Source organism: Pteropus vampyrus, unplaced genomic scaffold, assembly GCF_000151845.1.
Source record: "Pteropus vampyrus isolate Shadow unplaced genomic scaffold, Pvam_2.0 Scaffold191, whole genome shotgun sequence".
Taxonomy (NCBI): Eukaryota; Metazoa; Chordata; class Mammalia; order Chiroptera; family Pteropodidae; genus Pteropus; species Pteropus vampyrus.
Window position 1 is genome coordinate 2,558,448 of NW_011888972.1, and position 14,821 is coordinate 2,573,268.

The window sequence follows — 14,821 nt, forward strand, 5'->3', positions numbered from 1 at the left end:
CTCAAAAGTAAAAAAATGAATCTTTGTTTTAAAACGTGTTGTGTACTTTGCTTAAAGATGCTTCTTTTAAATAAAAAAGCTCTTTTTATGAAACAATCCGGTTAAACGGAATGATCACTAGAATAGGAATCAGGAGCCCAGAGTTCAAGTCTGTTCAAGTTCCCGCAGGAACTTTAGCATCCATTCCTTGTTGGGACTGAATTTCTTTTCCTTCACAGAGAAGAATTCAAAAGATATGAGGAGAGAAATATTGAACTGTGCAACATCTAAGATCCTTCTGATCGCTTACATCCATAACTGAGCCTTTTGGCAAAAATACTCCCAGTACATGATTTCAATCAAACCCGCCTAGGAAGACTTTCGAAGCATGACCTCCAAACTCAGAAGCCATAAAGGAAAAGGAAGATTAACTACATAATTCAAGACTGCTGGACAGAGAATCATATAAACAAAGCTGAAAGATAAACTGGGAAAACGATTTGTAACACACATAACAAAGAGCCAAATTCCTTCATATACAAAGAGCTCCATAAATCAATAAGAAACAGATGGAAAGCCAAACAACAACAAACGAACAAAAGCCAAGAACAGGCAGTTCACATGGAAAGAACTATAAATGGCCAATAAAAATGTGAAAAGATGTTCATGCTCACTCATAATTAAAGAGAGGAAACTTAATGATAAACTATTTTTTAACTACCATACTCGCAAAGATTAAAAAGTTTAATATCTAATATTTGCAGGGTCTTTTGGGGGGGCAGGGAAAGGGGTAACACCTATCAGCAGTCAAAATCCATACTTTTTTTCATCTGACTACTTAACAACTAAGAATTTATATTTGCAAAAGTAGGCTAATAAAAAACTACAATAATTTTAACAATTGTTATGTTTTCTATGTGCCTGGCACTTAATGTATAAATACTAAAGTTTTTAACACGTAGTGTTAAGTCATTAAATCCTCATAATAGTGCTTCGGAATAGAGACATTATCTCAATTTTTTCACAGGAAGACACCAAGGCATAGAGAAAGTAAGGCGCTCGCTCAAGATCATACAATACGGCACCACATTTACTGCCTCTTTAGGACGTTAATTGTAAGACTACTTCCAATATCACAGAAGTTAGGAAAAAACAAAATAGCCACCAGTATTGGGAAGTGACAAAATCGATTACAATACGATAGTGTGAAGCCTTCCAGAAAATTAAGAAATAGATAGATATGAAAAAGTGTATAAGATCCGTTACGTAAAGAAATCAATTTGCAGAACGGTAACTGTAGCATGATAGCATTTGTGAAAAATATGCACGTAATTACATAAATGTTTTATATGCACAGAAAATCTCTGAAATTGTAGACGAGAAACTGGTCACCATAAGAATGTATTACTTTCATTCATTTAAAACATAATAAAAAAACATCAAGCCAATTTTAAGCATTCTACCAAAAGTTCCTATTTGCTGCTTTTCCTTCCATCAGAAGAGGTATCTTTGAGAAACTAATTAGTGTGACGTATGAAATGCTCTGATACTTAGCTGCAATTCCACTGGCTTCTCTTGTTGGCCTCCCAGACCCCAGGTCCAGGCCCTCAGAAGATTCTGGATGCTCTCGGGACTGGCCCCTATGAATCAGCACGAACGTGTCCTTTTGGGTGGTTGCCTCAAGGTGTTCGGCTGTGCCTAAGGTAGAGGGAGCACCCACGTAAGCCTAAAAATATTTACTAAGAGCCGGAAGCTGCTAAGTCTCATTAGAGGTTAAGGACTTGGCAGAACTAATGAAATGATGAATTCCTCCTTTTCTGGTCTGGAAAAATCTACAGGTCTCCTGTGTTCCCCAAGAGTTCGATGCCCTTTGATTAAAATGATTTAACTTTCATCTCTTTTTACGACCCTGAAATCAACATTTAAAAGTAGTCTAAAAGCAATCTTATGATTTTCAAACACTTTGGTGCCTTTTTAAATTTTCTAGAATTTTGGAAGATACATTAAGATTATGTTGTGTAAAAAACAAATTTTTAAAGATTATATTGGTGGAAAATTTGATGTATGTCATATATCAAGTTCCATATCATTGAACGTGATAAGGAAAACACTAAGAAATCAAAATGTAAATTAAGATATAAATATACAATTTCATGCAAGAAAGTCAAGCTAGGTAGGAAACCTAGCAAATTCAATCAAATATAAGCTATCTTTTAATGAAAAACAGGGTAGAATAAAAATGTTAAATTGATAACGTTCAGTGTTGTTTAGATTACAGTAAACCCAGCATAATCACATACTGCTCAAAGGACTTTAAGTTGATATAAACCTTTTTGAAAGGACTATGGCAATACTCTACAGATTCCAAAAGAAATGTATTCATACTTTTTGATCCAGAAACTCAGGTATTGAAATTGATGCTAAGAAATAATTCAACCAAAGCAAGTAGCTACACACACACACACACACACACACACACACACACACACATTCACTGTCAAGTTATCCATAATATCTAAAAATGAAAAGTAATTAGATTTCCAACAACAGAAAAATGGTTTAGCACATCATGGCACATTTACTCTATGGTTGTGTTTTCCAATAGATTTTCTGTGTTGACAGAAATGTTCTATATCTGCATCATCCAAAACAGTAGCCACTAGACGCTACTGTGGCCTTGACTTGTGACTGAGATTGAGGAATTTACTTTTTTATTTTAATTTTAATTAGTTTAAACTCCGATCAAAATAGCCACTCATATTGGATAGTGCAGCTGTATTGTATATTGAAAAACAAAATGAAAATTGTAATAAAAAGGCAAAATATAAAAGAAACAAACCATGATATAAAACTATGTTTTACATAAACGAGATACAAAAACATAGCTACATGGATATAGAAAATAAAAATGGTTAAATATGGAACATGTAAGTTATTTTTGATAGCGTGATAGATAACTAGTGATACATTTTACTTGTTTGAAATCATCTTTCATTATTTTTACAATGTTAAAACATCCTTAAAAGATTCTATCACAGGTTGGAATTTCAAATCTTATGGTACGAAATTCTCGAATACGCATTTGATGCACTAATACTGATTTATAGAGTCAGCCAATGCAGCGTGTCATTAAATGATCCTAACCTTCTTTGCCACGAGAAAAGAGATAAGGAATCAGACTCTTCCTAAGCTCCTTGTCTTAAAAAATAAGTTGGAAAACATGACATGGTCCACGAAAACCAAAAGCCAGAGTATCTTAAACTACTTCCACTGAAATTACAAGGAAAGAGAACAGAGAGGAAATGATGGTGTTGCTAGGAAGGCCCTTCTGTTGATGAAATAAACAACGGATAGAAGGGTTCGAAGACCTCTTCATCTTAGAATTTCAAGGGTGGGGGTGGGAGCTGCTGTGGCTTCTCACCTCCATCTTCCATTTCATAGATACCGAAGGCAGAACTTCCAGGTCCCCCCCCCCTCGCTAAGCCCACTGGGAACAGCTAGCTGTGGTGAGGGTCTGCCTCGGAGGGTATTTCCACCGAACACGAGCAACGTGAACCCAGATTTACAGACCAGGCCTGCTTCCATGGTGATTCCTGGCTGGTGAAAAGCCTGTGGCCCTGCTGGGCATGGAACCTGAGGACTGGTGTGTCTGGCCAATTTCAATGGAAGGAAAGTTGGGTTCCTGTCGGATCTGGGGTCCTGCACCCAAATTCAGCGTGCGCTTGGGCAAAGTAAGGGGATGCGAGCACAAGCCTAGTGACAGCTCATATAAAATGGGTGTTCAGGTTCTGTCAGTCCCATGGGCAAAATTTGACAGGGTTGAGAAGCCAGTGCAAAGAAGCTTTTAGTCCCATGTGATTCCGTTGCGTGTGGGAGTCCAGCCTGTGAAAATGAAATGGAGGTTCTTATGCATAGTTCTGAATGGGTCCATGAGTCACAGCGGAGACAGAACATCTGGATGTAGAATAAATTGTTCTTTTATTATTTTGACTAATTCTTAACATTTGGATCACACTTTAAAGTTAACGAAATGCTTTCAAATCCATGATTCCATTTGATGCTCATAAACTCTGAAATAGGCACAGCGCTCAGTACATTAACAGCAGCTGCCTCGAGGACCGACCTCTGCCGAGCACTCTGCCTTTCGCGTGTAGTCTCTCAATTGCTCCCCCTAACTCTAGGAAGTAGCTAGAGTTTTAAACTCCCATTTTATAGTTAAAGAAACTGAGGCTCAAAGAGCAGCAAGATTCCTATGGATACACAACTAGTTAGGCAGTACTGCCAGACCCCCAATCCTGACGTTCTAATTCCAAGCTTCCACTTCTTTCGAAAGCGTCACGTCTTCTCTTTGCGTTCACATATGTTAATGATGTGCACGAGGAGGCGGCGGAAGCCCTGGGCTCTTTCATTCGCGTTTTATTTATTTGCAATCCCTAGACCCATTCGGCAACATACTGCGCATCCTTTTCTGCTCGGCTACTGCCCAGTTTCAGCAACGGCCCCTCAGATGGCCTCGGTACCTCCAGTTTCACCACTTTGCATCTCACTTCCAAAGTCATCATTCGAAACTCCGAGTCATCCAGGTCACGCGTTTGCTTAAAAGTCTTCTAATGACTTACAGCGCCAAGCCTCAATGGGGAAAAGTGATGTTGGGGAAGAAAATAGTCATTCCACGCACAGTGCCTGCTCTGTAAGAAGTGCTCCGTCTGTAGTAACTTATCTTTTAAAATCCTTTTAAGACTCCGTTCACCAAAGTTAAAGCCTTCAGGGTCACATTCGAGGGCCATTTCCTCAGACTCGGTGTACTGGCATGCCCCGTACCAGCTCCTCTCTCCGGAGTGCTTCCTTCCCTCGACTTGACATCCTCTGAGAATGTTCCATTATCACCCTTTTCCCTCAGAATTAATTACATTTCCAGTACTTTATATTCACATAAAGTATGACATTTAAAAAAAAAAAAACAGCAGCAATTTGTTTAGATGCCCGTGTTCCCCGTTACAGCGAAAACACCCAGAACACGGGAATGTGCCTGAGCTCTGTCAGCAGAATGCCCGGCGCGGTGCCTGGCACAGGGCACCAAGGATCTGTCCGTTACGTTAGCAGAATGACAGAGTGTCACACGTCCAGCTTCGGGCAAATGCGAAGCAGTAAACCTCAGATCTGATGTTTCTGTCCAGTTCGCGAACAGTCTCTGGAGAGATGGAAGGAGATCGTGTGCTCTTCCTGAGTTACCCACCCCTCTGCTGCTCCGCAGCCATGGAGATAAGAAGGGGAAACCCGCTTTTCACAGACAAATACAGAGGCCAGGTGACTATTTCTGAGCCTGCAGGATGGTATGGAACAAAACGGTAAACCACTCAACGAACGCTTTCTGGTAAGATGCTGCGGGGTGGAATGGCCACCCGTGCACGCCACTCTGGGCCTCCCGAGAGTCTGGTCACAATAGGAGTGGAACCATCTAGGCAAAAAGGGCAGGTCATCCCATAAGCAGGCACACACCTTTTCTCACCACTGACAGGTAATTGCGATGATGTCCTCAACAACACAGGCTCCTGGGAGAACCCCCTGGGAACGCCTGAGCCTGTGATTCTGGTGCTTTCTGATGCACCGAGATCCCTACCAGATTGGTTCCCAGCAAAGAAGGCACTATCCTAATTATTTCTGGATTTCGCTTCACCAGCTCCTAAGGATACAATTCCCTTTCCCATACTGGTCACAGAGGGACTACGCTGAAGGAGACAGTTTCGAAGGGGCCATGACAATTCACCTTGCCAAGAAGGTTCAGAAACCATTCTTCGGTAACCGTCCCCAGGTCAAGCCCACCCCTCGGGAGGCCAACGATGGTGCCAGAGGTGAAAACTATCCAACTAGCAGTATAAAAGGTTCGCAGAAGAAAGAGAAACGTAAAGAATTATTTCGATTTCCTTGAGGGTCAGGACAACATTGGTTCGAGCAGTGGATGACTATACTAACATTAACGTTGACTTGGTGGCATCTTGTGACAGTTCCACACAAGTTGTTATGAGTCGAGAGAGAGGATTTCCAACCCTGGCAGGGAACCTTACTCTCATTCTTTCAGTGGTCTAGATAGCACATTCTCGAACACGGTGGATGCAGGAGGATTCTGGCATACCAACTGATTTATTTGGGGATTTCAAAGAACAAATAAAAATCTATAAAACAGATAATTTCTACATGGATGGAAAAAAGACCCACGCTTATTACTAATGTCGACTCTTGAGCCTCAATAAGTCTGAAGTGAGGCCCAGGAATCTGCATTCCCAACGGGTGCCCCACCGGACTCTAGGTGATCCTGGGATCGCATGTCACAAATCCTGCCGCAGTGTATCTGGGGATCCTCCCAAGCCCCTATCCTTAATCACCCCATACTTCCTAATGGATTCGGCTGCGCACGCCAGGGGTCAGAGGGAGTGACCAGTGGAGTCAGCAAACTTGAGAGCAGACTCAGAACAAACACATGTGGATTCCAAAAGCAACCGTCATGCATTGTGAAATGAGTCACAGCATCGTCTCGGAGGATGAGTATATAGAGCATGGCTATGCCTGGCAAACCGATCCGAACCTCTAAGGCCTCTCCCTGGAGCAGGCGACAACTAGAGGCTCAGAGACCCCACTGCAACGGCTTTGCCTAATATGCTCATTTTCACCCCTAGAAGCAGCGCGTGTGTGCGCCCGCACACAGACATACATACGAGCGCAACTCTTAGCCTTCAAAGAGCAGCTGCGGGGTGGCTGGGCGTGCTGGCCCTGTCACACTGCATATAAGGGCTCTTTTCCCTGATGACCTCCGTATCTACCCTCTCGGGAGTGAACGATGGTGGTTAAACGAGCGCTCCCCAGCCAGACTGTCCAGATATTAGTCCCAACGCTCATCCTTCCTAGCTGTGTCTCCTTCTACCTATCTCAACACCTTGCAAAGCTCTTGAGCTTCGTTTCCTCCCCGTGCTATTTCCTCTCCATCTTTGCGACTCCCCTAAAACATTGTTCTCCTTTCCCAAAGCCGCTCTCCCAAGTCATGCCTGTCAATCTCTTTCCCTCCTGATAGGTCTCCCTGTGTCCATTCCCTGTGTCATCAGCCTTCAAACTTCAACACCAAGCCTTATCCACATCGCTGCCAGAATTTGCTTTCGAAATCACACATCCGATCAGTTTATTCTTCTGTTCAAAAACACATGACAATGTCCAAACGCCTTAACCTAGAAATCAAGGTCTTTTATGAAACGGTCCCAATTTATTCTTTCAAACTGAGTTCTTGCTACAGTTATGCATCCTACGTTTCAATTATATGGAACCACTTGCTTGTCTTTGAGCTCTTTCCTCTAGCTGGAATGCTGTTGCTTTTATGTCTCCTGCTATTCAAATCCTAACTATCCTTTCGAGGAAGGCCCAGTTCACAGGCAACCTCCTCTGAACTCTTACAAAACATTATTTGTTCATCTCAAGGCATTGAGCACTTCCTATCTTGGAGTATGGAGTGTGACCCGTATCTTCTTTCTTCTACATTATGTGTTACTTGAAGGAAGAGGCCATGTCTGAGTCCCTTTCCCTTTGTATGATCTAGAGAACTTACAACGGTGCTAGGCACAGAGTTAGTTCTCATAAGTATGTGATGCGAATGGTCAGTTTTCCAGACTCTGTGTTCCCTCTGCTACAGTAGATCACATTATAGGAAGGTCTACCTACCTAAGGCAAAGTCATATTCTTTTATATTTTTTCGCTTTTGTGTGAAAATGATTTTTATGGGCCAGGAAGAATCATAGTGTTATTAGCAATAACGCCCAAATTAATAATACATGTTTCCTATTACTGTAGAAGCTACATTTCTTTCTTTTTTTTTTTTTTTTTAATGCCACGATTTTCATCGCAACATGGCCATTTCTGCGGGAGGGGGAGTTTCGTTTCAAAAACACTCCATTTGAGGCTCTTTTATATAGAGGTTGCCATCATGGCTGATATTCAGAACATCTTTACTGCTGCGAGACTGACTTGGTACGCACGGAACTCCTACACCTGTTCACTCGATGGAAAACAAAACAGCATTAGCAACAGCTCTTTCTTTTGAGATACGAGGCTAACTAGGATAAGTCAATGACGCAGCTAGCACAACTTAATTGTCATTCTTTTCGGGGGGTGGGGAGCTAAATTCGTCACCATAGAAGTGCTTTCAATGCATAGTGTATATATCCGTGCTGCCATATCGCAAAGATAGGCTTGCCGAGGCAGGTGAGGTGTATGAATGCTGGAGCCTCACAGACCTGCAGTCAAGTCCAAGTGTAAATAATACTGACGTTTACCATCTGACCAGTGGATAATACTTTCGAGGCGTTAATCAGCTTAGCCTTTGCAGTCTTCTAAGCTGTTCCCGTTGGCAATCACATTCATTGTAGTGCTCGCTGCAAGGGAGGCGTATTAGCAGTTACTGTGGCTAAAGTATGATGGGAAGGCATTCCTTGGGTTCACATCAAAGTAACAGGACCAAACAGTCTAATGTCAATCACTGGTAGGCCGCTGCTTACATGAATCACATTTCCTTCATTCATTTTGTTGGAAGGACCCAGTAGGAAAAGGAAAAAACCAAAACCAAAACCTAATATTATTATAGCGGACCGAGCTGGCGAAATGGAAGATCCTAAAGATCCAGACAGCAACTTGACTGCCATTGTATAAGGGCTTTCCTCCACGTGGAACTACTACGTTTCCTCCCAAATTCTCTCCTAGTGTCGAAAGGTCCTTAACGTCGTCCCAGTCATTTACTCGCCACTCACGTTGAATACCTGTACATTTCTTGTTACTGACATCTTTAGAGCTGGCATGAATGATCTTGCTTTTTAAAGGCGCACTTCCAGAAGCGCAGAATACAAATACTGGGTCTTCTTTCTTGGACTGCTTTGTTTCGTACGTGGCACTGTACAGAGCATACCAGCGATCGTTTGGAGGGAGCAACTTCACAGAAGATGGGCAGCGGTCCTCTACGGTACCACCAAGATCCGCTTTGCTTCCTCTACGCTTATCTGTCTCTTGTCATTGCTTATACAGAAAAGAACGGCTTTCTTCTTTTTGGGGGGATCTCTTCTTACGTAGAAGGTTTCCTTACTTTCATGTCATTAAAAACTTCGATGGCATCATCATTCACTGTAACTCCAGGAGCCATAGTGCCTGCAGCTGTGGCTGTGCTGGGGGCTTGGACTCAGTGGCAATGGGGCAAGCAGGAGCGGCGGGAGGGCAGCGGCGAGTGCAGGCCCATAGGGAGTTGCAGCCGGAGAGGCAGCACCCTAAGCCTCATTTCGCAAGCACGTTTTCAAAGCCGTGTAGGTGATTTCCATTATGAAAGGCAAAAGGAAACTGAGGCACATGAGATTTGATAAATGCCTTGTCTCAGATCACATATTAAATGTACTAGGATTTTTTTTTATTGCTGCATAAATTCTCACAAATGTAGCACTTAAAATAACACCCATGAATCATCTCACGGTTCTGTAGGTCCGAAGTCCTGGTGGGTCGAGCTGCGTTCTGTGCTTGGGGTCTCACAAGGCCAAAATCAAGGTGTCGAGCTGACTGCTCTTTTATATGCAGTTCATGGGGGAAATTCACTTCCAAGTTCACTGGCTGTTGACCGAATTAATTTCTGAGGTCCCCGTTTTCTTGCTGGCTGTCAGCTGGAGATCATTTCTACAGTCCACTGTCCACGTGGCTGCCTCCGCCTCCAAGTCACTGGTATACCAAATCTCCCCTTCAAATCTATCTGGTACCACGTAAATAAAAGTCTCTGATTTCAAAGGGCTTGTGTGATCAGACCCCTCTTAAAAATCAGGGATGCCATATAACATAATCTAATCATGGGGATGAGACAGTTACAGGTTTTAGCACACTCAAGGAGGAGGGGATCACACGAGGACAGGGTCGCTAGGGTAATTTTAGAATTCTGCCTACCATGGTAAGTGATCAGTGAAGCGAGGCTTTTCACTAGGTGGGACATACTTTAAAAATATAAAAATTCGATCTGGGTAAAATACGTTTGTATTAAAATGGAGTGGGTAGACATGGTTTAGCTTACTCTAAAACAGAAAGAGAAATATGAAATAAGGATCATCCTTTCTAGTTATATATTATTCATGGTCATGTAAAAGGTCTAGAGAAAAGTTTAAAGAGATGCTGGCCCTGTCTCCAACTCAAGTCAGTAGACTCAGTTCACCCATCTGCAAAATGAGGTTGGACTGAATCATTTACGAGCTGCCATTCATTTGAAACAGTTGATGGTTCTACTTCTCATTCATCGCTCTGTACTATTCTTCCGGGTTAAAGGTGAACTTTCCAAGAATCTGTATTTGACGATAGGAACTGAGAAAGTGAAACCAACGCAGGAGTCAATCACAGAAACATCTGAATCTAAAAGAGACTTCTTTTATTACAGTTTTCTGCAGGTCTGTAAACAGTAGAATAAATCTCAAAGTACCTACCATACAGTGAGACTTTAAAAAGTCTCCTTTCTGAATAATTAAATAACTACATTGTTGACAGCCCGCTCTATATACACTTAGTATTTCCTACTGCAAGTGAATTTCAAGCATCAGAAGACAGGTTGGACTGAGGAGGTGGCCTTTAAGATTTCCTTCGAACCTGAAATCCTAAGATATAAATACAAGATCCAAGATCCGAGATCCATAGCTTTGACTACCAATCAGCTTACAGACACAGGAAATTATTTGGGAAATAAAAGGGGTAAAAATGTGTTTCTGTTCCCTGGTTTATGAACAAATGACGAGAAAAAGTACAGATGATTAGCTGCTGCATAACCCCTTAGCCTTTGTGCTTTACAGTCATCTGGCTGAAATCGACTTAATTCACTTTAAAAGCGCAAGAACTTACACCCCAAACTTTAATTACTAAAAATACGAAATTACATATTTGTACCCAAAAATATCGTATATACTGTTAGATAAAAACAAACAAACAAACAAACAAACAAAAAAAACTGAGGCCCAACCCTCCTCCATTCCTCTCCAGGACCCACTTTGAACAACTTGAAGTGAATTCTGCCACAGCTTTTCTATGCACATAAAAACATATGCAGACATGTACATTCGAATGCAAGTACATTCGATTTTTTTTTTACAAAAGCCAGATACTAAACATACTGATTTGAATCTGCTTTCGTCCCTCAACAATACAGTACATCAGTGTACGCAGATCTACCTGATATAATGGCCGCATAGTATTCCATATCGTGAACATACCATAATTTAACAATTTCTCCAGGCGATGACATGAAAAAATCATGTTTCAGACAAATAAAGTAAATAAATAGAACCAGTTCATCGTTAAGATTTGTCATTTAGCTTCACGCTTCTTTTGAAATAAATTAATCAGCATCGTAAAATCTCTAAATTTAAAATTTATAGTTCTAAGCAGCCAAAAAATGCCTTTAAAATAGTGTTCACTTGTAAAATAGTAAACTGCATGGACTTCGATTATTTTTACTGTAGAATAAATACATATCGAGCACCTTTTTGGTGCCAGGCATGGGACTAGGCACAAGAGGAGAGAGACAAGTACAGGTTCAGAAACTAATAAACACCTGTATTTCTCCTCAGGGGTCTTACACTCTAGTAACTAGAAGACAGACAGAGGCTCTAACATTCGAACACAACGTTAATGATTTATAATTTGCTCAAAGTGGGCTTTCTGAAATAAGCGACCTGAATCTAGTTCCCTAACCAGCCCCTTCAATCGAACCCAGTCTCAGAGTCTCGTTTCAGTGGTAAAATCACTATGCCATGAAACTCTCCACTGGGCATCCTGCACTTCCCATGTAACGAAAGGACCAAATGATTTCCCACTGTCCCGTGCTCTTCTGAAGTATAGAGTAAGTACATAATCTACGCTGCTAAAGGACGGTATCTACACAGCACCATTACCTAGATAACGTAGAGCTGAGACAACATTCACTAATGCCACAAATAGGTAAAAAGCCGAGTACAAAGGAGCAAGTGATGACACGCATACCACCCACTTCCTTAACTATAAATAGCCCTCTTCTCTAATTAATACCCATTTCTAGTCTATTTGGGTACTTCCTCTGGATAATTCCCTTCATATCCCTCTTCCTCCCTCACTTATCTATGAACAAGGAACATTTCATGAGCTCCACTGTCGCAGGTGGCCAGTGGCTATACGTTGGGCAGCGTGGATCTAGACTGAGCCCTAGGATTCTCCTCTGTTCATTACACAGGCAGTGAGGGAAATGGCTGCTACAGAAATGACCATCCTGCTTGCGTGGGCATCACAAGAGAACATGCTTTGCCTCGGACTTTGCCTTGAGTAGAAAAAAGGTGGAAAAATTGAGGTGAGGGAGGGGATGGGGAGAGACCAAGAAAAAGGCTGTGATTCTAGTTGGAGCCAAGTAATTCCATATTACTAAAATAATATTCGAAGTCATGTTGTACCTTCTTATAGGTAAACTAGGCAAAAGACCAAAGACTAGTTTTCAGATCAGAATTAAAAACTAATTGCTTCGAAGTGCCGGGGGTGGGGAAAAATAAAAAAGCAATGAGTGCTTATTTAAGCAGTGGATTTTCAGTGCTTTTTGGACTGCCGTCCCTGTGACACACTTCTTTCCTCATCTCTGCATGTGGCAGTGCCGGGCGATCTCACATCCATTTTCCCCTTTCTTCTCAGAAGAACCCTGAGGAATAATTAAGATGACTATCCCCATCTCAAAGATGAACAACCTAAGGCTCGTGGGGAAGAAGTGACTTGCCCGAGGCCATAAACATTGTGGTTACGTTGGTAGTCAAGGCATCTGGGACACTGAGATCTTGTACAAGCGTTCTGTGCCTTTGATCAAAAGTGCATTTGGTCCGCCAAGACGATTTTTATCCAGAAAGAACGCATGTGCCGTTAACCATGCGGTGGATGGATAATTCTATTTTTCCTCTTCCAGCCGGCCCTGCTTGAGCTCATCTATCCAAAAAGCAAGGGATATGTAGTTTCTACGGCGTGACTAGCAGAACGCTCTGCGTAGGAGGGGTGGGCACTCACCTGGGAAGCGGTTACTAGGCCAGGGAGCAGAGAGCCGTGGGCCACTGTGAGCTGCCTGTTCTGCAGTGGGCATCGAAAACCTCTCTGGAGAGCCTGTGTGTCAGCTTCTGTGAAGGAGCCAATGGTGTGGCTAGAGTGCAAATGAGAGCAGGGCCGGGCCGTGCTGACGGAGCTCCTGTGGCTCACGACTGCTCATCTGGGGCTCCCGGTGTTACACGTCTGTTCTTACTACAAGCGCCTAAGACAATTTTTTTATACTTAGCTATGCTCCTAAAGGTTGAAAAGGGCAAACGCAGATACAAAGCAAGGTCACAGGACCTTAGGGAACGCTCCAGAGCAGGGATGGGCAAACTATGGAGCGCATGCCAAATGCGGCTTGCTACCTTTTTTTCTTTTCTGGAAAGTTGTACTGGAACACAGCCAGACCTACTTGTTTATGTACTGTCTATAGCTGCTTTTGTGATACAATAGCAAAGCTGAGCAGTTGCGACAGACGCCGCATGGCCCACGAAGCCTAAAATACCATCTGGGTCCCTGTGGAAAAAGTTTGCTGAGCTCTGTTCAAGAGAGGGTGCCGGAAGCTTTTCCCCCATGCCAGTAAAATGACTTTTGGAAGAAGCTGCCATGCTGAGCAGACTACTTCCTAGCCATGTAATTTGGGGCAAGTCATCGACCTATTTCTACCCTGTAAAATGGGTGTGATGTGGATGTGAGGTCCAGTATGAAACCGAGCCATACTTCAGTGCATGAAATGACGCTTGACACACGGTACCTAGAGAAAGAACCAGAACGACTGCTCTTAAAGCAATCATTACGTTTCAGTGCCAATTAGGGGCCACAAATTTGCTTGAACTGCCTAAGATCCCTACGTGTGACTATTCAAGTGAGATTTCTGAAGGAATGATGCAACTAGTTTCTCCAGAGAAATGGCACGTACTGTCTGGTGCTCACTCATCTACCTATGCTTAAAATGAGTGTGCGAAGATTGTGTGGCTTGATAATCTAATTATCCATCTGGCTAGCCTCTTCCAGGGTTGCGTGGGCAATGTGAATACACACAGCCTGAACACAGGCACGACCCTTTAAGCAGATAACATGTTTAAAGTGTTTTTTTTTTTTTTTGTGTGTGTGTGTGTGTGTGTGTGTAATTGCTTAAGGAGGCCAAGGTAGATTTTAGGACTTTTTAAAACCAGATATTTAAAATAATATAGCTTTGCCTAAAGTAGATTTTTAAATGCTTTATCTATATTCACTGAAAAAGAGAAATAAATTGAAAAACAAATCGCTCATCTGGAAGGCTACACGAATAAATTAAAAAAAGTGGAGTCATCAAGGAAATCGTCTCCCTCACTGGAAAGAGGCCATCATGCGGTGTCGTAGGTTTATAAGCTTTTCGTACTGGAAAATTCTTTAAAGATTGTGTGATTGGATCTATCCTTTTGTAATGAGAAGACCGAGGCCCAGCAAAGTGTTCAATGACTTGGAGGGTAGTGGTCAAGGCGAGGCTGGAGTCTGAGCTTCTTGGATTCTGCTGCACCAGGGTTTCTCAATCTCCACATGATTGACATTTGGGGCTAGATCATTCTTGGTTGTGGGGGCTTGCTTTGTGCATCACAAGGGTGCTTAGCAGCAGCTTTGGCCTCTACACTCACTACCAGGAACACCGATCTACCCCAGATGTAACAAAATTATCCCCAGACATAGCCAAGTGTCGCAGAAGGAGCCGGGTGAACTTGACCTCAATGAGTACCACTGAGCTACGTTAGGCTAGTCATCACCCCAC

General features: G+C 42.5%; 1 protein-coding gene and 1 pseudogene across 1 annotated transcript in view; both read right to left on the reverse strand.

Annotated features, from left to right (window-relative positions):
* The window catches only part of AR (androgen receptor), a 156,958-nt gene that overhangs the window by 88,141 nt on the left and 53,996 nt on the right, over positions 1-14,821 (reverse strand).
* Positions 8,335-9,174, reverse strand: LOC105299630 (annotated as a pseudogene).